Source organism: Panthera tigris, chromosome B4, assembly GCF_018350195.1.
Source record: "Panthera tigris isolate Pti1 chromosome B4, P.tigris_Pti1_mat1.1, whole genome shotgun sequence".
NCBI lineage: Eukaryota > Metazoa > Chordata > Mammalia > Carnivora > Felidae > Panthera > Panthera tigris.
In genome coordinates, this window is record NC_056666.1 from 57154957 (window position 1) to 57181891 (window position 26935).

The 26935-nt window shown below is 37.1% G+C and overlaps 1 protein-coding gene across 8 annotated transcripts in view; it reads right to left on the bottom strand.

Moving 5' to 3' along the window:
• The window catches only part of SOX5 (SRY-box transcription factor 5), a 930253-nt gene that overhangs the window by 854610 nt on the left and 48708 nt on the right, over nucleotides 1-26935 (bottom strand). For all 8 annotated transcript variants that reach the window (XM_042991948.1, XM_042991946.1, XM_042991954.1 and 5 more), the window contains one exon: nucleotides 4423-4504. The gene's annotated coding sequence lies outside the window, so the exon portion shown is untranslated. The remainder of the gene's footprint in view (nucleotides 1-4422; nucleotides 4505-26935) is intronic.

Sequence of the window (26935 nt, forward strand, 5' to 3'; positions counted from 1 at the left end):
ACTCTAAGTTTCATTATATCTGCTATCTAATTCTCTTAAAACTCTGCACACCTGTGCCAGGCTTATTTCTATGGCCAACAGTCTACTTTACTTGAAATCATATTTAGATCCCTGTACACAATTAGCTAAATAAATATCATTAGTGCAGCTTCATTAAAGTGCATTTTCTTAAATATTTCTCAGTGCACATATTTCTCAGTAAGTGAGCATCTATTAGAGTTTTGGCAAGAAAAATCTTATAATGGACTTATTTCTGTAGGTATATATTTCAAGCGCTGACTGGAAGGAATAATAATTTTTTGCCATCTGGAATAAAACAGTGACGAATACTACAAGACTCAAATTATGTTCAGATGCATGAAGCCACGTTTCCAAATCACCATTATAATTCCTATCTCCCACCTAGGATGCACTAAAGAATTGTTTTTAAAAGGAAAATATCCAAAATAATCTGATAATTCCCCTAAATATAATCCTCATTGAAGCTGAATATATTTTATCCTTTTTTAGTAAAGCTATCATTATCATTATCCAGTAACTGCCTGCAGAGACTTTATAGCAAACATTTTACCCTTTTTCTTGTGTATGATTTAAATATGTTGTTTTATTACATATTGTTTAAATATGCTCTACGTGAAGCAGCCCACATACACACAGCATATTTAGATATGAATACAGGTTAAAAGCACCAAACTGCAAACCACAGGCCATAGGAATAATATCCCTAAATAAGAGCTGATACCCTTTTAGTAGCTTCAGAGCCATTTGAATCCCATATCACCTAAACACTTAGTTCAGGTATAAGTTCATTTTCCAGCTTATGGTGCAATGGCTTCATATTGGACCTCTCCGCAAACATGTTCCTGTTTCTTCTTTGTTTAAGGCATGTTATTCTGAGTTCATGTGATGATACACCTTATAGATAAATATAAGCTTTTATTCCTGGATAGATCCATGCCTCAACCAGGCTGGTTTGGTTGTTTAAAGAAAAGACTGTATTCTCATTACACAAGCCTGCATGCAAGATCTATCCAAGATCAAGTGTAGTACAGCAGGAAGAACACCAGCTTTAGAGTTACACAGCTATGGAATCCCTGAAAAAGCATTTCAAGGTCTGTGTGACACTGAGGTCATTGGGCCTCTTTGAACCCTGGTGCTATGGGTTCAGTTGTGCCCCACACACACCCTCCTCAAATTTATACGTTGAAGTCCTAACTCCCAGTGCATCAGAAGGTGACATTTGAAAATAAGGTCATTGCTATAATTAGCTAAGTTAAGATGGGGTCATAAGTGTGGGCCCTAACCCAATATGGCTGGTGTCCTTATTAAAAAGAAAAAAAAAAAAAGAAGCAAATTTGGACAGAGAAAGACACTTCTAGAGGAAAGACGATGCGAAGAGACAGGGAGAAGATGCCATCTATAAGCCAAGGAGAGGGAATAGATCCTTCCCTCACAGCCCTCATAAAGAACCAATGCTGCCAACACCTTGATTTTGGACTTTGAGCCTCCAGAATTGCGACACAATAACAACAACAGAAAATCATGGTTTAAGCCACCCCTCTGTGGCACTTTGTTATGGCAGCTCCAGCCGACTAATATACCTGGTTTCCTCAAATGTCAAATCCTTAATGTAAAGGATGTAGTGCCATTATAAAAATTAAAAACCACATTAGAGGTATTCAAAAGAGGGTAGGATATATGTTTTTATCATTTGAGATATAATATTTGAAGTATTTTATTTCATATCCTTGAATCTTGTTTCTCTCCCCATTCAGGCAGTCAAGTTGCCATACTCTGCACTCATAGAATTGGAAAATTATTGTCAGAGCAGGGGAGCATGGGGTAGGAGAGAGTGTCCATTATTGGTTTTTGAGTTTCAAAAGCCTAAGATACCCTGGGAAATTGGAACGATTCCCATGCATAGAAAAGAGACCTAGAAGACATTCTCCTATGTATTAATAAAGCTTAGAGCAGATTTAGATCCCTTTAGGTAAAAAAAAATAATAATAAGGTGATCAAGATATACATAGACATTAGTGGATCCAGGTCAATTTAGGGGTGGGTAATTGCACCTTTACCCTCCTCCTACCACCTCAACTCATCCTACTGAGGTCAGAATGACAGGCCTTTGGTTCAGGAGATTCAATTGAGTTACCTCCATTAAATAGATATAAAATTCCAAAGTAAAAGGCCAGATCAAAAATCAAGATTTTAAAAGAAAATCATGAGACTGGTTGGATGGCTCTAAAGCCAACAAGATAATGTAAAGGATCAAAAGAACAGAGATTAGGAGAAGCTTTATGAAGAGCTTCTTGGATGGAGCTGCTACTCTATGGTAAGTCCCACCTCCCCCTAAGTAAGAGGGATGGAAGGTGCTTCTTTTTGTCTCTCAATCATTTAGAGAGGCTTCAAAGGAACAAGTTAGACAGCCTGAATGCATACCCTGGAGTTTGGGAAACCCAATGGACTGCTGACTGATTCTCCCCTTGAAAATCCAGAGGACAAGAGAGGCTAGGAGAAGCTCTGGAATCTGAGAAGCACCTGCACCCCTCCTATCCACAGAGGTTCATAAGATCCATGTTTTCATCAAGGAGGTGTGGGCCACATATGAGAGAACCAGCCTGCAGCCCAAGATGACCATCTGGAAGTATCACTGATATACCAAATGAGAGTTCATGTAGAACAGACTGTCTGAAAACCAGAGGCTCCCCTGGAAATAGCTAGAAGAGAAGCCCTGCCCAAGTCAAGGGAGTTGAAGCCAGATGGGTCCAGCAGGGGAGCCACCAAAGTGCCCCGAAAGTGGCCAAGTGGGTGTCAGTTTTAAACATCACCAGGACCAGAAAGCATGGAGCCAGCTTAACATAGCACCATTTCAAGTACAAAACATTCCTAAGCTATTTATTTTCTCTTCTTTCCCATACTCCAACCAGGGGTTTAGCAGTAGCTAGCCAGTGGGAGAGGAAGTGACAGATAAAAAGAGAGAAAGAAAAAAAAAAATAAACAAACACAATTCTCCCCATACAACTTTTGGCCCAACCCATAAATGGCTCCAGATAAGAGAGAGGAGATGATTGATATTAAACTAACTTTCAAGCTATGGTTATGGTCTGAGATTAAACCTTCTAATTTCAAAATGAAGACTCTGTTTGGAATCTAAAGTGCCAAAAAGAATTTCTTCTTCTTTTTTTAATCTAAGATTAGTCCTATTAGGGATGGAGCCTGCCTGAGACTGATTTTTTTTTTCTTAAAGGCAAGGGAATACCCACCACCCTTTCCCAATTCACTTTAAAGAAACAAGTAAAAGAAGTAAATTATTTTTGATTGATTTCCTAAGTTGTGCTTGTTCAAGATACTGTTGCAGAGAGAAATCCAAAAGATGTTGGTGGGAGATAACGGTTTTGGGGGAAGGATCTTCTTTCTTGGATACAGTCTGGACCTTAGAAATGGCCAAGTGATATGTCCCGGCAGGTGGACCCAACTGGCCTTGCAAAGGACTTCATGCAATAGTATGAAATAAGAACAATACTGCAAGTATCCTGTGCTGAATTCAGAGTGGCATGCCAGGAGCAAAGAGTTTCATCCCACCCAGAAAGGGTCTTATGGTTCAGTAGGATATGCCCAGGAGGTACCTGAAAGAAGCTTAGAGAAAGAGAGCAGAAGATCCTCAAAGGAAGATCAAGGTGTGCCTCAGCAGTTGGCTACAAGCACTGATGAGGGATAGGAGGAAATCTGTGGCTAATGAAGAGATGGCAGCCCAGGAACAGGTATGACACCCCTCAAAAGATACCCCTTGGTATCTCATAACCTTACCTAGAACTCAGATGCAACCTCAGATTGCTTCCACATGGTTAAATGGAAGATCAAAACATATGTAGGGGGCACCTGGGTGGCTCAGTGGGCTAAGCATCTGATTCTTTATTTATGCTCAGGACATGATCTCATGGTTCGTGAGTTCAAGCCCCGAGTCAGTCTCTGGGCTCTCTGCTGTCAGTGTGGAGTCTGCTTGGGATTCTCTCGTTCCCTCTTTCCCTACCCCTCCCCCATTCATGTTTTCTCTGTCTCTGTCTCTCACTCTGTCTCTCTCTCTCAAAATAAATAAACTTCAAAAAGTACAATTTAGAATTAGCCACAGAAGAATAAAGAAATTTACATGTCTTGGGGCACCTGGGTGGCTCAGTTGGTTAAGTGTCCGACTTCAGCTCAAGTCATGATCTCGTGGTTTATGAGTTTCAGCCCCGCATTGGGCTCTGTGCTGACAGCTCAAAGCCTGGAGCCTTCTTTGGTTCCTGTGTCTCCCTCTCTCTCTGTCCCTCCCCCGCTTGTGCTCTTCCTTTGTCTCTCAAAAAATGAAAAAAACATTTAAAAAAAATTTTTTTAAAACCTTACACATCCTACATGCTTATTGGGTAAAGAGAGACATACCTGCCACATAAGGGTAAGCTTGTCCAAAACTTCTAAGGATCCTCTGGAAGTGTGTCTTTACACCACAGACTGGTTAAAAAGCCTAGAAAAGAATTAGAGTTAAGTCATTTAGAGGAAGATTCATTGTGTAAGGAGGCCAACTCTCACATCTTAGCTGTTGGGGAAATACCAGTAGATTGTGATAAGCTGAGCAAGACAGAATACAAAACATTTACTACTATAGAACCCATAAATTCAACCTAGACATCAGCTGAAGGAAAAAAAAAAGTTAAGAAACTAGAAATCAGCTTCTTCAGTTTGTTTTTTACATCAAATGCTCCAAATTCCGTAACACAGAAAAGTGAAGGAATACAAAGGAATTTAAGGTTCCCATTCTACAAATGTGAAATTTTTTAAAGTACCAAATATGTTTTTACTGAGAAGAAGAAATCCAAATAAGGGAATAGATTGTGACAGGAGTGCTACTTTAGAGAGAGTATTACACATAGACCAGGATAAAGTAAGTAAATCAGAAAGAGGCGTTTTCCCAGAAGATGGAATAGCAAGTACAAAGGCCCTGTGGTGACAGCATGCTAAGCATGTCCAGGGATAGAAAAAGGCCACTGCAGCTGCAGCATGATTAGGTAAGAGAGAGAGAAGCAGAACATGAGTGAGTTTGGAAAGGACAAAGGAAAGGCTTTGGATTTTGATCTAGGAGCTGGTAGAGAGCTATCCTTTTCTTAATTTTTTTTTTTTTTTTTTTTTTTTAGTTTTGAGAGAGAAAGAGCACTCCAGAGTAGGGGAGAGGGGCAGAGGGACGGAGAGAAAGAATCCTAAGTAGGCTCCACACTCAGGGCAAAGTCCAACCGTGGGGTTCAATCCCACAACCCTTGGGATCATGACCTGAGCAGAAATCAAGAGTCAGGTACTCAACTGACCAAACCACGCAGGCGCCTTAAGCTGTCTGAGTAAAACAATTTAGTTTGAGATCATTAATGCTGTAAGAAACAGAGATTCCTATACTCTTTGCTTCATTTCCCTCAGTGGTAACATCTTGCAAAACTATAGTACAATATCAGATCCAAGATACTAACATTGATAGAATCAAGACAGACATTTCCATCATCTTAAAAATCCCTGGGGCACCTAGGTGGCTCAGTTGGTTGAGCGTCTGACTCTTGATTTCAGGTAAGGTCATGTTGTAGGATCAAACCCCACATCAGGCTCTGTGCTGAGCAAGGAGCCTGCTTAGCATTCTCATATTTTCTCTCTCTCTCTCTCATTCTTTCATTCTCTCTCTCTCTCTCCCTCCCTCCATCTTTCCCTCCCTCATACACTCTCTCAAAAAAAGACAAAAAATCCCTCCAATTTCCTTTTTATAGCCATAACCATCTTCCCTCCCATCCCACCTCCTCTATAAACAGTGAAAATCACTAATCAACTTACAATTTCTATAATTTTGTCACTTCAAAAATATTATAAAAATGAAATCATACAGTCAACAGAATTCTCTGGAGATTTATCCAAGTTGGAGCATCAATAGTTCTCTCAATTTTATTGCTGAGTAGTGCTCTATCAAACGGATCATTTAACCATTCACTCATTGAAGGACACTGCGTTGTTTCCAGTTTGAAGTTATTATGAGTAAAGCTGCTACAAGCATACGCATACATGTTTTTGTGTGAACAAAAGTTTTCCTTTCTCTGGGATAAATGCCCAGGAGAGCAATTGCTGGGTTGTACTGGAGTTGTCTGTTTAGTTTTCTTTAAAAATCTGCCAAACTATTTTGCAGAATGCTTGCACCATTTTACATCCCCATCAGCAGTGCATGAATGAGCCAGTTTCTGTGCATCCTTGCCACCATTTCATGTTGTCATTATTTTTTATTTTAGCCATTCTGCTTTTTTCTAATGATCAGTGATGCCGAACATCTTTGATGGGCTTATTTGCTATCTGTTATATATACTTTCCTATGAAATGTTTCTTCATGTCTTTTGTTTATTTTCTATTTGGATTTTTTTTTTTTACTGTAGATTGAAAGATTATATTCCTAATATTAGTCCTTTGTCAGATACATAGTTTGCAAATATTTTCTCCCAGTCTGTAGCTTGTCTTTTCATCCTCATAGAAGGTCTTTCACAGAGCAAAAGTTCTTAAACAAAATCCAATTTATCATTTCTCCTTTTATGGATTGTGCTTCTGGCAGAAAGTTCAAAAATACATCACCTAACTCTAGATCCTAAAGACTCTTTTTTTCTTTTAAAAATTTTATAATTTCAAATTTTACGTTTCAGTTCATGATACATATTGAGTTAATTTTTGTATAAGCTGTCAGACTTAGGTCAAGGTTCATTTTTTGGCCTGTGAATGTCCAATTGGTCTAATATCATTTGTTGAAAAGGCTGTATTGAATTGGTTTTGTACCTTTGTCAAAAATCAACTAAGTATGTTTGTGTTGGTCAATTTCTGGATTCACTGTTCTGTTCCACTGATATATGTGTCTATTCTCACTACCAAGATCATACAGCCTTGATTACTATAGCTATATAATAAATCTAGATATTTGGTGAGTTAATCCTTGTCACTTTATTTTTCTAATTCAAATTCATTATACTCTGATTCCTTTGCCTTTTCATATAATTTTTAAGATAATTTTGTCTACATGTACAAAAAAATCTTTCTAAAAATTTGATAGGGATTATGTTAAACTCTATGTCAGTTTGGGGGAACTGTCATCTTTGTAATGGTGAGTCTTCCAATCCATGAACATGGTATATCTATTTTTAGATATTCCTAGATTTCAGCAGATAAGTCTTATACATGTTTTGTTAGATTTACACCTAAGTAATTTTTTTGAGTAATCGTAAATGATATTGTATTTTTAATTTTGGTGTCCAGGTTCATTGCTATTATAAAAGAAAATAATTGATTTTTGTATGTTTATACTATATCCCACTACTTTGGTGAATTCACTTATTAGATTGACAAGTGTGTTTTTTAAGTTCCTTGGGATTTTCTACATAAACAAAAATATCACCTGAAAATAGGAAAAGTTTTATTTATTTCTTTCTGATATCTATGCTTTTAATTTTTTAAATTTTTAAAAAATTTTTTTTTTCAACTGGCTAGAAATTCTAGTACTATATTCAGAGTGGTGAGTAAGACATTCTTGACCTAGCTCCTGATCTAAGGGGAAAGAATTCAGTCTTTCATCATGAAAGGCAAAGTTAGTTGTAGATTGTTTTGCATCTTTTTATAAATGATCTATATCAAACTGAAGAAGTTCCCTGTTCCTATTTATCTGAGAGTTTTTATCATGAATGGGTGATAAATTTTGTCAAATGCTTTTTTTCTGTATGAATTGATAGAATCATATGACATTTCTTCTTTAGCTTGTTATATGGTGAATCACACTAATAGTTTTTCAAGTACTAACCAGCCCAACATCCCTGGAATAAAACCCCAGTGATCATGAAATATATGCCATTTTATATATTGCTGAATTCTATTTGCTAATGTTTTGTTAAGGATTTTTGTGTCTGTGTTCTTAAGGGATATTTGTGTGTGTGTGTGTGTGTGTTTTTACTGTACTTCTTGGGTATCTAGAAAATACTACCATAAAATAAATGTTTTCTGGAAGACACTGTAAAATTGGTGTTACTTCTCTACTCTAAGTGTCTGTTAGAACTTTCTAGTGAACACAACTGGGACCAAATATGCCTTTTTGAAAGTTTTAAAATTGTCTGTGCAATGTCTTTATTAATTATGGGGATACTCGAATTATCTATTTAATATTAAGTGAGTTGTGGTAGTTTGTGTTTTCTAAGGAATTGGTCCATTTCATCTAAGTTGTCAAATATATATGTATCGAGTTGTTTGTGCTATCCTCATATTATCATTTTGATGTATGCAGGGTCTGCAGTCATACACTTTTTCATTCCTCATATTGGTAATTTGTGTATTTCCTCTTTATTTTTTGTCAGTCTTGCAGGGATTTATCAATATCATCAAAATTTCCAAATAATCATATTTTTTCATTGATTGTTCTGCTTTCAATTTTCTTGGCATTTGTTATTATTTCTCTTCTGCTTTCTTTGGGTGTATACAGCTCTTCCTTTTCTAGATTCTTGAAATGGGAGGTTAGATTAGAAAAAAGGAAAAATCTCAAATGAGTAATGTATGAATTTAGGCCTGTAAAGATCCCTCTCAGCACTTCTTTATCTCTGACCCACAAATTTTGATGTTGGATTTTTATTTTCATTCAGTTCAATGTATTATTTATGTCCTCTGAGACTGCCTTTGTGACTCATGGATTATTATTTATAATTCAGAATGTTGCTGAATTTCCAAGTGTTCAGAGACTTTTGTGTTATCTTTCTGTTATTCACTCCTCCCCCCCCCTTTTTTTTTTTTTTTAGTTTAGAGAAAGAGAAAGCAGGAGTTGGGGAGAGAGGCAAAGGGAGGGGGAGAGGCAGAAAGAATCTTAATGGGGCTCCATGCTCAGTGCAAAGCCCGACATGGTACTTGATCCCATGATGCTGGGACCATGGCCCAAGCCTAAATCAAGATTCGGTCACTCAACCAACTGTGCCACCCAGGCGCTCCTCTGTTATTCACTTCTAATATGATTCCATGGTGGTCAAAGAATACATTCCATGTGACTTTAATTCTTCTTAAATTTGTTGAGATTTGTTTCTGATCCAGGATATGGTCATTATTGGTATTTATTCCATAGTCACATGAAAAGAATATGTATTTTGCTGCTGATTGGTGCAGTTTTGTGAATAGCAATTAGAGTCTGATGTTGAGATTTCTATATCCTTGTTGATTTTGTCTAGTTTTCTATCAATTGATGAGGTAGTGGTGTTGAAATATTCAACTATATGTGAGTTTATTTCTCTTTTCAAATCTGTCAACTTTTACTTCATGTATTTTACAGTTCAATAATTTAGTGCATGCATATTTAGGATTGCCATGTCTTTTTGATGGACCAATTCTTTTATCATTATGTAATAGCCTACTCTTCTACTGGTAAATTTTTCTTTTCTCTGAAGTCTACTGTATCAGATATTAATATAACAACTCCTGCCTTTTTAATTAATATTTTCATTATACATCTTTATCTGTCCTTTTACTTTCAACATGCCTATATCATTATATTTGAAGAGAATTTCTTATAAACAGCATATAGTTAGGTCTGATTTTTAATACACCCTGAGAATCTTTTAATTGCTATATTTTGACCATTTATATTTAATATAATTATCGATATGCTAGGGCTGAAGTCTGAAATTTCATTTTTTGTTTTCTGCTTTTCCCTATTTTTCATTTCTCTTTTCTTTTTTTCTGCTCTCAGTATGTTTTATAATTCAATTTTGATTTATATGCAGTATTTTTGAGAGTCTCTTTGTATAGCTTTCTTAGTTATTGCTTTAGGTATGACAATATATACATAATTTATCATAGTCTGATAGTGTCATCATTTTACCACTTTGAATGAAGTATGTCATGAATCATGCCCTACTAAAATTTTCTACAAATATGTGAGATTGACAAATCAAAAATATAAACATCAGAGTAATTGTAGCTATAGGAGATACTGTTTTGTTTTCTCCCCAAGCTCTCCTGTTTCCCTCCACCTAAATTGCACATATATTCATACCTCCACTAAAAAGATAACTGAGAAATGAATTGAGATTAGCTGGGGTGAGGAGTGGAGAACCTGACTCTAATTTGAAACATCAAGATTTCTGGCATCTGATGTATATAATCTTTTGGATGGACAACTTTTAAAGATAATCTCTAAGTGAATGTGCTTTCTAATGCATTAAAATGAATAGAAACTTGAAAAATTTTGAAGTCTGGACAAAATTTTGTCTCATTGTATTTATTGAGGATGTAAACCATCAACAATTCATAGTCTATTAAACTTGTGAGTAGGCTTAACAATTACCTAGACTATTATTTATTTTATACAAAACACATTTCAGAGAGATGAAGTTAAGTTACACAAGGTCACATGTGTGTCAGTGATAACGTCGAACCTAGAACTAAGGTCTAATGATATGGAACTACAAAATGAAGAATAAAAATATTAGATTTTTACCTAAAGTATATATCAAAAGTCTGCTTGGGAATGCAGTTATGCCTCATTTCCTTAAGAAATGCAAAATGAGAACATGTCAGATGGAATATCATCACTCATCTACACTGGAATTTAACCAGGACACTGGGGTTTAAACTTACGTGCATGCCAAAAATAGCAATTGGTAACAAATAAATGGCCCAACCATTGATACTACTGCAGACACTCCCCACAAGAGGTTCCAAACATGAAAGTGTAAGAGTTAGTATGTCCTTTTCCATCGTGTATCAGTAAGTCTTATTCTATCTATTCAGTTCTACAAAGTGGCAAATTTCAAGGACACTGCCGTATTTTCCACATTATGCAGTTTTTACTCACTTTAGTTGTAAAAACACTTAATTGTGTGCAAAAGGAACTGTCCTCAATCCTAAAATATACTTTATACTCCCTGATTCATTTTATGAAGGATCAAACCTCTGGCATGTAGCTCAGAGTATCAGACTTCTCCTTTTAGCCATGAAATTTTCTATGATCCAAACTGCAGAAAAAGTACTCGCTCTACATCTCCCATTTATATTCACAGTCAGATACTATAATTAAATAATAGAGTTTCATTTACTTGGGCTCAAATCCATTAATTTTTTTTCTTATTTTTACTCATCTCTTTTCTCTGAAATGTATCCCAGTATTATTATTATCCTTGAGCACACAAATACACAGACTGTGAATCTGTAATGAGATCTTCCTATTTTTTTAGAATAGATTTTGCTTTGATTAAATGTCTACATTGCCTTTACTTAGATGCTTTCTAAATTTGAACAAATACCTGATCCTACTGAAAAAATAAAATCAACCTTTAACAGATGACCTCCTAGCCAAATACATGTATTATATTTACTCCAGAGAAAAACTGGTTCACAAGCTAACTTGGGTTCCTTGACCTGATGCCAGCAGAGGGTGAATGTGCTAATGCTCTGCATCACAGTGAAAATTCAAAAGCCCTTCCCTTCCAGCCCCATGGACTGGCCAAATGATGGAGCACTGCTCAGCATCCTGTACAGAGGGAGCCACCTACCTTCCTCTCACCCAGTGGTGCCACATGAGAGGAGTAGCAGGACAAGAAGGAGTAAAGGTGTTAAACACACCAACAGGGAAGTATCTGCATTGGAAAGAAAAGCTAAGCTATCCAGCTGTCACTGTCTCCAATTCTTTAACCAGACGGAACCACCACACTCCTAGACTTTTTTCACAAGAGAAGAGAAAGCTTGCAAAATTTGTATTCACACGTCCAGTGTTGCGCTCTCACTGCATGCCTACGAAACTCCCTTGTCAACAGAGCTTTTACCCTTGCCTTTTTCTCTTTTTCAGGATTTCTACTCCAAATCCCCAGCACACTTAGAGCAGTGATCTCAGAGGCATTTCTATAGCTGATGCAAATTATATTTCTTTGTTTGCCTCCTGGCGATTGGGTGGGAAAGAGAAAGAAGTGTAAAAGCCCCAAAGTGGCCGCTAAAACCCAAACAGCTGACAAAAGCTCATAACATTTTTCACTAGTTTACTGTGTAAATGCCCCTGCTAATTTAGAAAAGCCTTTGTGGTTTTTAACATTAGAAATTAAACTAGATGTACTCCTATGCTGATGTCCATGGCCTGAAGATGAAGTTATACTTTACCAATGAAAAATCAGTAAATGAACAGATCAAATACCTTCAATATGGACCATGAACTATTATCAGGAGGGCTATCTAAAAATGCATTTTTCACTGTTAATTGGCCATGTTTCTATAGAAGAAGACTTGTTTTCCTTTCCAGCCATAGTACCATCATGGATCAAATGTAAACTATAAAATAACTGACCTAGTTTCGATAAGATACAGCATAATATTTTAATGCTTTTTACCACACGAAGCCATTATTTCTGACTAGAAGCAAAAAAAAAAAACTAATAATACACCAAATTATATATTCAATGAACAAAAATTAATCCTAAACTAACCTCTCAGGTGATATATTAAAGACAGAAGGGACAAAGATGGTAAGAACTACATACCAATCTGTGGATTAGGCTGGTATACTTTGTTCACCCTATAGCTCTCAGCCCAAACTGAAAGTGTAGAGTAAAACAGTATTCAGGCCACCTCTATTAATAAGATGAAAACCCTGGTCTTCATATTAATGTCACAGACAGTTCACCCCATCTCTGAGTACCAAGTCAAATTAAATAAATACATTGTTGAGCAACACCTATAATGTACTTTGTTATATGAGATGGAGAAAACAAAGTCATTAAAACTTATTAATAAAGAAGCTGTGATCTAAGTACTTCAAAGTTAAAAAAGTCATTAGCAGAGAAAGAAGTAAAACAAGGAATACATTCCAGAACGCCAGGAAAGGGGTTGCTACAACAAAACGTATGTCTGTATGTTAAAATATAAAAAATTAAAGAGCACCTAAAATACAGTACCAAAAGTATAGAAAACTCATTTTTGATATCTGAAATTCTTGGGTCACAAAGAGATGAAAAGGAAGGCTTGGAGTTGCAGTGAATCAGTAGGTGGTCTCTCCTAAGTACTGAAAGGGCAGGAAGAACCTGAAGAACAAGACCGCCGCAGGCAGGCCCAAGCAAGATCAGGGCAGGCCCTAGATTTCGGAAGGAGCCAGAGATAACAGGACCCAAACACTTTCATCATCTAAGGAGCTCTAAGCATCAGGGCTTCCACATCCACAGCTCAGTCTGCCCTTGTTTACTTCCCCAAGCATTTTTCCGTTGACAGATCTTGGACTAACATACTCATGAATCTCCACCTTATATCCAGTCACCTCCACAGAGAACGGAGGGAGCGGTCTGTGGCCAACCTACTTCTCTTCTGTGAGTATCTTCCATGGCCATCATCTGAAATTTCTTTGTCATATGCAGCACCTTTACAACCACAAAGAGCTATCAAAGTATTGCCGTACAAAGATCTGAGTAAGAAAACATAACTGAAATACAGCCTTAGGAAAGCGAATCCAGCCACTTAACCATTATGCAATAATTCCAGATAATGGTTCCTGATTTGGTTGAAAAGAAAAGGAAAGGAAAGGAAAGGAAAGGAAAGGAAAGGAAAGGAAAGGAAAGAAAAGAAAAGAAAAGAAAAGAAAAGAAAAGAAAAGAAAAGAAAAGAAAAGAAAAGAAAAGAAAAGAAAAGAAAAGAAAAGAAATGAAAAAGATGAGATTATATGAGGAAGGGTGGGCACTGAGTATCTTAAGAGGACTGCTACTTAAGATACATAAAATAAGGTCTATTCAATAGATGCTATTTTTATTTTGAGAACTGCTATTCAAACACAGTTTAATAAAAATACTGAAATAGAGCAAAGTGATTAGCATAAATTCTGGAATTTATGCTGGGCACAGTCTTCCTATGTGGATATTCTTAGGCAAATTACTTAATCTCTAAACCAAGGTTTTATCTGCAAATTAGAAATAATACTTACCAGAAATAATTGTCTACTCAGGATCTCATTGAAAAAAAAACATGCTGTCCCTATTCTCACACTTCATGGTTCAAGTGGGTCTGACCCACACCTCCTCTAGCTGTACTTTAGGGATGACTGTTCAGGCCTGAGTAATCCTCGACCAGTTATGGGAAGCTATGTGGGGATCCCCATCACCACAACAATTGCTAGATCTCCCTCACCACCACCATGATTGAGGTTATTTAGAATCTTTCAAACCTAAAAAAAAAATCAACTAAGAGAAAAGTAAAGCCAAGTGACAGAAAACCAGAGTGAGAGATGGATGTCTTTCGACATACCATGAGTTTAAAGGTTATTTTCTGTTAGGGCACCACTATATTCCCTTTCTTACTTCAACTATTTAGAGATAGGCTTTTGTCTAAACTACTACATGGAGTTTTTATATTTGTATGTGAGGAAAAACTGAGATAATACCCATAAAGCACTTGTCATATAGCCAAACTTAATAAATGTGAGTTATTTTTAGGTCCAGAATGAGAGCTTATCTAAACTTCCCTTTCCAACATGACAACTTGGAAAACAATTTTCATGCGACTCATTAAGGTATCAAGGGTTTCTATTTTCAAAAAAGTCATAATCAATAATAGAAAATGTTGGGGCGCCTGGGTGGCTCAATCGGTTAAGCATCTGACTTCGGCTCAGGTCATGATCAGGTTATTGGGTTGAACCCTGCATCGGGCTCTGTGCTGACAGCTCAGAGCCTGGAGTCTGCTTTGGATTCTGTGTCTCCTTCTCTCTGTGCCCCTCCCCCACTCGCACTCTGTCCCTCTCTCATAAATAAATAAACATTAAAAAAATAAATAAAATAATAGATGTTAATAATAGCTCAAAGACATAGAAGAGAAGCCTCAAAAGGCAGCAGATAATTTGACCAACAAAAGAACTGAAGACAAAATAATACTTATGTCTTCAGAGAAAAAAGAGAGAAGAAGACTCTTGGGTCTAGGCTGGTTACTGAAAGGCTTCATAGACATAGTATTTCAGCTGGGTTTTGAGAAACAGGAAAGCTCTGGAAAGTTGGAGGGAAGAGTAGACAACATTCCAGGTTTGCATCTACAATAATATGGGTGGTGGTGTTAAAGCCCAGGAGGACACTCTTTAACCTATAAGACAGGTTTTTCGAGAAGAAGCCAAAGAAGAAAAACTAGAACAAAAAGCTCAATTCAGATGACAGCTGTGAAGGGCAAGTTTAATCATATTGCACAGAAAGTGGTTTTTCACTGAGATCATCTGGAAGTACAAAGGGATGACATTAGGTTGCTCCTATAATTCACAGTCAGCAAAATTTTAAAAATTAATAAAAATCAGAGGAATGTCTTGAAAGACTTTTATAATCAAATCACACATCTTTGGATACATTATATCATATTGGCTTTTTCCCTCCTTTTTACTTATTCCGACTGTAATTGGTCATTATTTTACTCAAATTCTACAGCCAAACCAATTACAATAAATGCACAAATATACTCTAAGGCATAATGCAAAAGATAGTGTGGTTTTCTCCTCAATATCCCTTCCTCAGCATATAAAAGCTATGTGATTTGAGAGATTGAGCCCAACCCCTGTGGTGTTAAATTTAAAGCAACCATGGTAATCCCATGCTCCTTACCAGTGATTGCTAGTAGATGTTCCTTACCAGCAATCTATCTCCTTCAGTAGGTTGCCTTTTCATTTGTTGATGGTTTCCTTTGCTGTTCAAAAGCCTTTTATTTTGTTAAGGTCTCAATAGTTTATTTTTGCTTTTGTTTCCCTTGCCTTAGGAGACATATCTAGAAAAATGTTGCTAAGGCTAATGTCAAAGAAATTACTACCTATGTTCTCTTCTATACGTTTTATGGTTTCAGGTCTCACAGTTAGGTCTGTAATCTATTTTGAGTTTATTTTTGTGTATGGCGTAAGAAAGTGTTCCAGTTACATTCTTTTGCATGGAGCTGTCTAGTTTTCCCTCACTGCTTTTTGAAGAAACTGACTTTTCCCCATTATATTCTTGCCTCCTTTGTTGTAGATTAACTGGCCATATAAGCGTGGATTTCTGAGCTCTCTATTCTGTTACATTGACCTAGGTGTCTATTTTTGTGCCAGGAGCATACTGCTATGATTATCACAGCTTTGCAATATATCTTGAAATTTAGGATTGTGATACCTCCAGCTTTGTTCTTCTTTCTCAGGCTGGCTTTGGTTATTTGAGGTCTTCTGTGGTTCCATAGAAATTTTAGGATTATTTGTTCTACTTCTATGAAAACTGCTATTCGTATTTTGATAGAGATTGCATTGAATCTTTAGATTGCTTTGGGTAATATGGACATTTTAACAATATTAATTTCTCCAATACATAAGCATAGAATATCCTAATGCAAATCAATACCATGAGATGTCACCTTACACCTGTCAGAATAGGTAGAATCAAAAAGACAAGAAATAACAAGTATTGGCAAGGAGGTAAAGAAAAAGGAACCCTTGTGCACTGTTGGTGGGAATGTCAACTGGTGCAACCACTATGGAAAAACAGTGCAGAGGTTCCTCAAAAAATTAAAGATAGAAATATCATGCAATCTAGTAATTCTTTTTTTCCAATGTTTATTTGAAAAAGAGAGAGAGAGAGAGAGTGCACATGCGAGTGGTGGAGGGGCAGAGAGAGAGAGAGGGAGAGGGAAAATTCCAAGTGGGCTCCACGTTCAGCACAGAGCCTAACATGGGGCTTGACCTCACAACCATGAGATCACGACATTAGCCAAAATCAAGAGTCGGACGCTTAATTGACTGAGCCACCCACCCCACAATCTAGGAATTCTATTACTGGGTATTTACCCAAAGAAAATGAAAATTTCAAAAGGTATGTGCACCCCTATGTTTATTGCAGCATTATTTACAATAGCCAAGATATGGAAGCAACCTCAGTGTCCATGGATAGATAAGTGGATAAAGAAGATGTGGAATGTGTGTGTGTGTGTGATAGAATATTACTCATCTGTAAAAAATGAGATCTTGCCATTTGTGACAGTATGGATGGACGTAGAGGGTATTATGCTAAGTGAAATAAGTCAGAGAAAAACACTATATGATTTATTTCACTTATATGTGGAATCTAAAAAACAAAACAAATGAATAAATGAACAAATAAAAAGCAGAATCATCACACTTAAAAAATACAGAGAACGGATGGTGGCCAGAGGGGAGGTGGGTGGAGGGATGGGCAAAATGGGTGAAGGGGATTGGGAGGTACAGGCTTCCAGTTATGAAATAAGTCATAGGAATTAAAGGTACAGCATAGGGGATGTAGTCAGTGATACTGTAATAGTGTGGTACAGTGGCAGGTCATAAGTACACTTGTGGTGAGCATAGTATAAACTTATTGAATGCCTGTGTTGAACATCTAAAACTAAAGTAACTTTGTGAGTCAACTGTACTGAAAAAAAAAAGAATAAAGCTGGCATAGAGAGGATGGCAGAGCTAAGGGAATTGCAGAGATAAGATGCTGCAAGCACTGGACAAAGTCAAGCCAACAATCTGCCCTATCTCTAATGGCTGGATATGTGAAATAGTATTTTCCTTTATTACTAAATCTGGTTAGACTTGCTTTTCAAATACTGCCCTAATTTCTTTAAAAAAAATAATGAGGCAGTATACTTGTGTATCATTTGCAAATAACTGTGATCCAATAATACATCTAATCTCATGGGCCTCTGGTTATTCCTAGAGCCTCTAGAAGACTCCAAACAGTAAGAAACAGGATAAGTAAACAAGTGGCATGGAAGATCTCTATGTATCAGAAAGGTTCTGTCCAGGTGATTCATTTCAGATGAACAGAACACCATCTTCTGAAAAGATGGAACAGTTAGTTGTCAGAATCACTCAGACTGGTCCTGGCATTCTTGTCAACAAGGGCAGTCCAAAGTCATACATAACCAAGTTTCTTAACACACACACACACACACACACACACACACACACACACACACACACAAACTTTAGATCCTAAACTTCCTCTTTCCTCCTACACAGCTAAGTAGGGGCATTTTATTCCCTGATCATATTAAGGAAAAGAAATCCTCACAGATGAGGCTCTGCCTAAAAAGGATTTTTTGAGCAAGCCGATGTTATGTTTTATTGCCAAACAATACTTTGTGGTGCAGTCTCTAGAAGTGCAATTAACCATGTAAACCAACTATGAAATGGACTATATGCAGTAAAATGATGAAATTTTCCTAATGTTCACTCTTGTGCAAAAAATAATTTTGGAATTTTTAAAGAAATATATAAATAATATAATGTATATGCCAACTTCTGAGGAAATTACTGCAGCGGATACACATTGGTGAATGGTGATCAAGAGGAAGCAATCATGCTAAAAAATAAAGGTACAACTCTATGCATAAGAGTCTATACACACAGTAACTTGTGGCAGATTATATCATCACTAGACAAAAGGGAGCCAAATATAAACTATGAACAAAGACTTTGCCCACAGTATTAAGCCAAAGAAATACTAAGATCAGAAACATTTTAAATGTATACATTATAGTTTATAGCTAAAAGATGATATTCTTCCATAGCTGAAATGTAGTTCTTTAAAAATATTAGAACTTCTGACAGACACCACATATATTGGGACCATTTTAATTATTTTAAATGTTTATTTATTCTTGAGAGACAGAGAGAGAGAGAGAGAGAGAGAGGAGAGACAGCCAGCCAGACAGACAGAGACACAGCATGGGCAGGGGAGGGGCAGAAAGAGAGAGAGGGAGACACAGAATCCTAAGTAGGCTCCAGGCTCTGAGCTTTCAGCACAGAGCCTGATGCAGGGGCTGAAACTCACAAGCTATGAGATCATGACCTGAACCGAAGTTGAACCAACTGAGCCACCCAGGCATATTGGGACCATTTTAAATGTCTTTGTTTTGACATGAAATTCGATAGCCCCAAATTAATACTTGAGTACTAGAAGTAAAAATTCTAAATTCACATAAAACAGCACTGTCTATTTAGGCCTATAAATAATGACCAAGCCAGTAGCTTGTGCATAGAAAACATACCTAGTGTTTAGAAAACAAGAAGTAGATGGAGAAGTAGATAGGGGCAGGATGTGTACAAAACATACCTAGAACATCTTGACATGCCACATACCAAGGACGCTATCAAATATGACTACAGTTAGGTCAAAAGTACTCAGGAGTAAACCTGAAGAGATTTCCATTAGACAAGGGTGAGACAATTTGAGGCTTCAAAAAGACTAGGAATTGCAATAGATCAAACTCAGCAAATATGCTTAAATTCATGATTTCATGATGGTATTTAAAAGAAATTACTTGTTTACCTTCTGAGGATGACAGGAAGCTGTTCTATCCAAATGGTAAAATATTTGCTCCTCAAGGTGAAACACACCCTTGTTTTCATCTTACCCCCCAAAGGTAAATAAGATACAAACTTCTGTTACTGTTGCTAAACACCTATTAGCTCCAAATATTCTACTTTGTTTAAAAAGATAATGGGGTGGTGCACCTGGCTGGCTCAGTTGGTTGAGCATCCAACTCTTGATTTCGGTTCAGGTCATGATCCCAGGGTTGTGGGATTGAGCCCTGCGTTGGGCTTTGTGCTGAGCATGCAGCCTGCTTAAGATTCTCCCTCTTCTCCCTCTGACCCTCTCCCCTGCTTGTGCTCTTTCACTCTCTACAAATAAATACATAAATAAAATGAAATAAAGATAATGCATTCATTATACTAAAGCCACACTCTCTTTTCTTTGCAGATTCTAGCAGAATGAGTTGAAGAATGCACTGATTCTAATGTTGCCTTCTCTGGCAAATCAAATAACCCCTTTCCAACCTGAGTAACCGTTAACTGCATTTAATGTCACCAACTCTCATCACAACTGGACAAAGGCATTCTTCGGCAATGTTTATCATTATTGCAAGTTGGTTACAGCTACGGTTTAAAAGCTCAATATAATCCTGTCTGTAAAGGTTGACTGCACAGTGACCTTAGTCAAAGTACAATCTGTTCCATAAAACCTAAGCATGGTCCAAGAAAGTCTAAACAAATGGGTCCATCAATGAATAGGAGGAAAATCCTTTGTTTTTAATAAAAATCATTCATTACACTCCTTGCTGTAATTACACACACACACACACACACACACACACACACACACACACCCCATGAGTAATGTTCCATATTTCACAGTTAAGAAAATAAGTCAATACTGGATATGATCAATATTGCTAATATTGATCAATATCTGGCTCTCCTCTTCCCATCCCAATGAAATTAGGAGTGACCATATAGTTAGTTCTAGCAAAGGAATATGAGAAGTAATGTTGGTCACTTCTGGAATAAAGTAACTGCCAGTGCTCAGCTCTCCAATCCTCTCTTCCTTGGCCTGGGAGTTCATGAAGCAGGCATATAAGGAGGTACCTTAAAATTAAGTCCAGAAAGCAAAGCTAACATGTGGAGTCACCTAAACTCACAAGGTTTGTAAATGAGACTTTAGGATTGTTCATAACAGCAGCATAACTTATTCTAACCCAAACGACGTGCTACAATTCTGTGTTTTTCCCAAATATCCCTTCCACAAAGATCTAATAAAAACTCTCTTCCTATATCGATTGATTGAGGCTAACCAAATTAATTGCATTATGGAAATGAAAGGATTTAGAATTAATATTTTCAGGATGGCAAACTGTTTGAAAATGTTATTTACATTTGATAAATCATGCCTAAAAACTATAACACAACAAATCTGTACCCTTATAAATACAACTTTATTCTAGGATTTCTCTACTGGACAGAGAATGGCATGAATATAATATCACATGCAGTAGCCACTCTGAGCCTAGTTCTACCTTAACAACTATGGGCGGACATAAGGGAAAGAGCAATTGTTGATGACATTTATCAAGTCTCTCAATTCTCAACTGATTCTGAAATAAACTGATAAGGCTTATATTTTATTGACCTCCTAATCCTCGGAACCAAAAGTACCTGGTAAATGAAATTTGTTTTTCATGATTTCCTCAAATCTGCTTGCTTTGATGAATCCAGTATATACTACCAACGAGTATTAAAATATAAAAAATCCATTGTGAGGTTTCAATAAGGCTCAGTCCAAGACTTTTGTTTGATGCTTTCTCTATGTAAAAATACTAGGGCACTTCTAAAGTGGAGCTTTGTATCTTTCCTTACATGGAGAACATTTCGTATAGTGGTGTTGTGTGAAAACCATACGACATTCCCAGGAAATATAATCACCTTTCATCCAAAGCCTCAGCAATCAACAGTTTGAAATACTATTCCCTGCTGAACACACAGGTATTTACCTGGGTCATGAACTAAAGTGGCAATTGTCCCAAATATTTCTATTCATTTGATGGGTGCCATAGGAGCTTAAATGGACATGGTGGTGGCAGCAATGTATGGACTATTGATTTGAGTGTGACTGAGGACTAACAGAATCGCTTCCTCAGCCACAAAGGTGTCCTAGGAGGTCTGCTAGCCCAGAATGACCTGGTGGCTTTTGAGGTGTATGGGTACTACCCGACACTACACAATAATGATAGAAATGTATGGAAAGCGGAGATAAGGGCTCCAGCATGTATCTTTGGCAGCAAAATTCACAACATTTCATTTCTTAAAAAAAAAAAAAAAAAGACAGTGGGCAATAATTACACAGTTTAATTACTCCTTTGGGTTCCACAAAGAGCTAAATAAAATAAAATCAAATCACCAGCCACCAATCTGCTACCTGTGGCAGCTGAAAAATATTCTAGTGGAATTCAGGGGCAAATAGTGAAATGAGCATCTCCCAAATTGTTTGGAAAAGGATCTTCAGTCTAAGAAGAACTGACAGCACAGCTTTAAGAACAGATAAAGCACTGCCTCAAGGATCTGTCTTGCTTCCTTACTTTTTTAAAGTAATACCTTCATTTGCATAGTAATAACCCAATTATTGTAAGATTAGGTGACAGGAATCTCATTATTGCTATTTCCACAAAACAGTCAATATTCTATTCAATATCTTTTAATGTTACGCACCTTAAAACATAATTATTTCAATATACCCTCATTCATCTTTAATGTAATTTTCTTTTTTAAAAAACCTTGCCATAATTGTTGGTTTTTATGGAATATATTAGTGTTTAAACAAGCACTTTTCCCCTCAGGCTGCTATGAGAACAAGCAGAAGAAATCAACAGCTTGGGGGCATTTCTGCCTCTCCACCCCCCCCAGGAAGAAGTCCACCAAAAGACCAAAGCCACCAACACTGCTACTGAAAAATCTGTTGTAACAACCTCCACAGTCTTCCCAACACTGCAGTTTCCCCTCCTGCTCTTTCACTTCATGCTCCACAAAAGATGCTCCCATAATGAATTTTCGTCTTAAGGCAACTTCAAAAGTGTTAGCAAATACATTCTGTTAAATTTCAAATTGTATGATCTGGGCTCTTTTCTTTGTGAGTGAGTGAGTGAGTGAGTGAGAGTGTGTGTGTGTGTGTGTGTTCCCAGACCACACTGCCACACTGTAGTATCAAAAAACAAAACAAAAAAACCCCCCACATCCGAGACAGCTGACATACTGGGGAGACCATCTGCCCGCCATAGGTTTACCTGCCATAGGCTTTTACAGTTTCAATTACAAGATAATCAGTACAATAAGTGACTGGTTACCAGATTAACGTGGGAAACAAAGCAAGGAAGTAGAGGGGAGAAAGAGAAAGGACTGTCTACATTAAGAAACTATAGAGCCATACATGCTATTACTCCAAAATGATATCAGAATTAATGTACAGTGAAAACAGCAGTTAGATTTTGTCATGAGAGGAAGTAATATCAAAGGGCTGTGGTTTGGAATCTGGAGTTAACACTCCTTGACTGTGGCCCTACTGACTACTATATTCTTTAGGATGTTAATCTCTCTGAACTTTGTGAATGAATATTCCCTATTCATGAGTATTACCATTAATTTATAGAAAGAAGCACTATGTTCCCTAGTCAATGCCAGCTAAGTTTTCTCAAGATATAAACTTTATCAATCATTAACATGATTCATTAGTGTTTTTTGCATGTTCTGATGCAGAGAATCTCAACAGATGTCCCTGGGAGCATACCTAACCACAATGTTACCATCACACACCCAAAGCATCAAACCACACTCCACTCTTCCCATTCTTGACCTTTGAGTAAAACTGCAAGGCTGACCAAACACCTTTCTGCATGTTTAATGAATTTTAGGGGATGCTAATTGTATTTTGTCTTTTTTTTTTTTTTTACAACAATGGGAAACCACCATTCTTTGAAATGAGTTTGGTTGCTATAGACAATTTTTCCCCAAGCAGAAAAATTATATAGGCCAATTTCTGTTTTAGTAAGACTTTACTGGAATTAAGTTGTATAGCTTATCTCTTTCAAGTGGCTGGGCTGCTCCTCAGAAACTACTCATAGCAGCTAGGACATGAGTCAGGCAGACATTTAGGATAAACCCCAGCCCTTCAGAGAAGAATAAACTCACAGAGCACACTTTCAGTCAAGCTCACCAGCCTTGGTTTGTGGCGAATATAGAACTAGAATTCAGTCTCCAACCTCCTATTTCAGAGCTCTTTCAATTTTCTCTCACACATCATTTACAATCCAGACTTCATGGGAAGAATGGCAGTGACACTACATTGATGGAGTGAGGTTGTATTTTTATCCCTCACTAATACCACCATCAGATGGTCAACCAAAAAAACTCAAACAGTGATAATTAAAGTCGACATTATATACAGGTATCAGACAATGCACTATTTTATGTTAAATATCAGAACCACCATTTTTTTAATGAAAATCTGAGGCCTAAGAGGTGTAGAAAACTGCTCAAGATCACAGAACAACAAGTTCCAGAGTCTGGATCCAAAACCGGGTCTGCTTTCATTTAAGTTGCTGTCATACAAAGTTTACATATATAATTTACTTTGTTTTTTGGCTTGGACTTTTACAACCCTGTCTTTGTTGAACACACCAGACACCCTCCAAGAATGCAGAGATTGTACATGGCAAAGCTAACCCCAGATTATCCGGTGTCCAAAACTCCATGTAGTCTCATGCTTCCTTATCTTTGGGCATGATATTCCCTTTTTCTGTAACACTCTCACCTTCTTCTATTGACTTTATCTCTCACTGTTTATCTACCAAACTTTTATCCATGCCTCAAAATCATGGTCAGTCATCACCTCTTCTGAAGCCTATCCTTACTACCCAACACATTCCAGGAGAATTAATCTTCCCTTCCTCTACTATTTCTGAATATTTAAGCTATATATTCAATTACTAAATGTAATGATTAGTTTACATGCCATCTCCCTGAAGGAAAGCTCCTTGGGGCCTGGTTTAATTCATCTTGGTATCCACAGTACCTACAAGCAATATACTTGAAATGGAGGTGTTGTTCTATAAATGTTCAACTGGTACTGAACTAAAGATATCTATCCAAATTCACTTCTACCAATTGTCACATTCTTCTTACATGAAATATTTCTGTCTATGCCTTTTCTATACAAAAAAATAGTTCTTGTTCCCCTCACCTCACCAAGAATGCTTTATACATAATAGGTGTTCCAGAAAAGTTTGTAGATTTGCATTGCTTACAGGATTTTTTAAAAAAGAGAGGGAAGGGCAAATAAATAAGATCTTACAGATTGCTTTAAACTTAGTAGAGAATGTTAGTAAACTTCTCCCTTCTTGAATCACCTTCAAAGCATGGTATTGCATCATGTGAGGGTACAGAATAAGTACACTGTACCGAAAAACTCGATCACTGACTCCATGGTTAAAATGCTACTTTTCATGAGGATTAATTGAGTGCAATCTTTTATCTGTTCCTATTCAGCATATGTACTGTATATCTGCTATGCATCCGAGGACAGCTGCCATTCTATTTACAGCATTATCTAAAAATGGCAACATTAAATCTATCTCCCATCTCTTTGAGATCTTTTTCAACCACAGAATCATCTCAGATGTTCTGCTTTTAGAGCAAAATATATGAGGTGTGAATGTGTGTAACAGTAAAAGACTAACAGGCAGAAATTCACAATGGTGGAATTATCCACTGGGGGTTGATAAAACTTCCCTCCTTTTCCTATCTCAAGAAAAGCTACGGGAAGGGAACTCGCGAACATCAGGGGGCAAATTAAAGAGGTAGCCAACCCTGCCCTTACACCCCTATCAGGAGTCTAAGAGCCTAAATATTGATTTTTCAGGGCTCTGTTGCTGACGGTAGTGATTTTGAACACTGACTGAAAAACAAACAGCAGAGGTGTGTGCTGATGAACCTCCCAAATACTATATCGCATTCCAGATTTTTTTTTGAGAGAAAGTTAAAATTAATCATTCAGTATTGTAAGAGAAAGGAAAAGCTCTGTGTTATTTATTATAACTCTCCATATTATATTTAACACAAATTCTGTTAACTTCACTGAGAGCTATTATCACAAGAGGCAAAAACCTGATTTTACACAAAAACAAACAGTACTACAATCCTGACCAATCTGAACAACTTGGGAAAATTTATGCTCCTTTAATTGCTTTGTATTCAAAATTTCAAATTTCAAAACAAATTCTTTTGTCTCATCAAGCTTAAAGTCCATTTTGAGAGGCAACTGGGTGGCTCAGTTGAGTGTCTGACTCTTGCTTTCAGCTTAGGTCGTGATCTCCTGATTTGTGAGTTCAAGCCCCACATTGGGCTCGCACTGATAGCACAGATCCTGCTTGGGGTGTTTTCTGTCTCTCCTCCCCCCCCCCCCACCCCCGCCTCTGCCCCTCCCCAGCTCTCTATCAAAATAAATAAACAAACTTAAAAAAAAAAGTCCATTTTGAAAATCAGTGTGGCAACTAGACAGAGCAGAGAGCTGTCCTTTCATGATAAGGATCAACTACACTTAAGAAAAAATTAAAATTTATGGGGCGCCTGGGTGGCTCAGTCGGTTGGGCGGCCGACTTCGGCTCAGGTCACGATCTCGCGGTCCGTGAGTTCGAGCCCCACGTCGGGCTCTGTGCTGACAGCTCAGAGCCTGGAGCCTGTTTCAGATTCTGTGTCTCCCTCTCTCTCTGCCCCTCCCCTGTTCATGCTCTGTCTCTCTCTGTCTCAAAAATAACGTTAAAAAAAAAAATTTAAAAAAAAAATTAAAATTTAAATCCTTCCTTTAAGAAGATAATTTGTTCACCATGGAATTGGTCTTATAAATATGGAAGCCATCATTCTAAAAGTACTTTGCAACTTGGGAGTAGTGCTGTGAATTGGTTGAGGGTAGAGCCAGACTGCCTGGGTTCAAATACCAATGCTACCATTTACTAGCTGTGTGACCCTGGGCAAGATAAATAACCTTCAGTGACTTACTTGCATGGTTTCGAGGAATAATTGAGCTAGCACGTATAAAAAGTGGTTGGGATAGTGCACTCTATGTAGAGAGAAATAAAAGTATGTTACTAATTTTCTTTATTAGAATAGTCTCTGACTCAAAATGTAAAAATACATGAATTGGTTTCAATATTTCTCAAATGGGAATGGGGTGAGGAAGACCCACAAAAGAAAAGCTTTTACAAAAGAAATTACAATGATAGTCACTGCATGTTGCTTTCTCAACTAGCTCTTTTGGGGGGAACAAATTATACACACAGACACACACACACACACACACACACACACACACAGTCTGAACTTTACATAAGCACAAATACCTGCATTTCAAAATGCTAGCCTTTATAAAAAGGCATGTTTTGTGGATCATGCAATATGTTCTTTACAATGTCTAATGCAGGCAAATATACAAATGTTTTTGTCAATAAACCTCTACATTATTTTTATTTAATTAAACAAACAAAAAAGCTAAAGGATCCTAAAAACAGCATCCAGCACAACACGTGACATATATATTGTTCCCAGTTCGGCAAATGGCAACTC